Source organism: Pseudorca crassidens, chromosome 1, assembly GCF_039906515.1.
Source record: "Pseudorca crassidens isolate mPseCra1 chromosome 1, mPseCra1.hap1, whole genome shotgun sequence".
In the NCBI taxonomy this organism is placed as follows: domain Eukaryota; kingdom Metazoa; phylum Chordata; class Mammalia; order Artiodactyla; family Delphinidae; genus Pseudorca; species Pseudorca crassidens.
The window spans coordinates 174,751,077-174,752,031 of record NC_090296.1 but is presented as its reverse complement, the minus strand read 5'-3'; the positions used below and the strand labels follow the sequence as shown (position 1 = coordinate 174,752,031).

At 42.4% G+C, this 955-nt stretch overlaps 1 non-coding gene across 1 annotated transcript; it reads left to right on the top strand.

The window, feature by feature from the left end:
• The first annotated feature begins 484 nt into the window (after nt 1-484).
• On the top strand, nt 485-591 carry LOC137207175 (U6 spliceosomal RNA). The gene has a single exon (XR_010934965.1). It is a non-coding gene; the product is annotated as a U6 spliceosomal RNA (small nuclear RNA).
• The last annotated feature ends 364 nt before the right edge of the window (nt 592-955 follow it).

Sequence of the window (955 nt, the reverse complement as noted above, 5' to 3'; positions counted from 1 at the left end):
ATGATCAAAACAACAACTGCAGCGAAAGACAACAAGTATTGGTGAGGTTACGGAGAACTTGGAACCCTTGCACACTGTTAGTGGGAATGCATTACAGTGCAGTCTTTATGGAAAACGGTATGGAGGTTCCTCCAAAAATTGGAACTAGAACTACCGTATGACCCAGAATTCCAATTCTGGACGCATATCCACAGGAATTAAATTCCAGATCTCGGAGAGAGACAACACTCTCCTATGTGCACTGCAGCATCGTTCACAATAGCCAAGACATGGGAGTAACCTAAGTGTCCACTGATGAATGAATGAAGAAAGAAAGTGTGATGGACACATACAATGGACTATTACTCAGCCTCAAAAAAAGGAAATAAAATCCTGTAACTTGTGACAATACGGATGAACCTTGAGAACATTATTCTAAGTGAAATGAGCCAGTCACAGAAGGACAAATACTGCATGATCCCCCTTCTAGGAGGAAATTAAAACAGTGCTCTCTTCGGAAGCACACACACTAAAGCTGGAACGGTACAGAGAAGATTAGCATGGCCCCTGTGCAAGGATGACACGCAAATTCATGAAGCATTCCATATTTATAAAAAATAAAATAGAAGCAGATAGTAGAATGGTTGTTGCCAACGGGTACACAAGACGAATAACTTCTAAGGCTGTGCTGTACAACACTGTACACTGTTAACAATACGGTATTGTGCACGAAAAATCTGTTGAGGGTAGATCCCATGTTGTGTGTTCTTACAAAAAAAAAAAGGATGTTTCTGGGAATGTGAGTTGTATGCATGAACCAGGACAGTGAGATTTCAGTGAAATCATGTGTTTACCACACTGTCGTGCATAAAATATCCAATGTAAAGACACACGTAGAGGGACTTCCCTGGTGGCGCAGTGGCTAAGAATCTGCCTGCCAATGCAGGGGACATGGGTTCGAGCCCTGGTCCGGGAA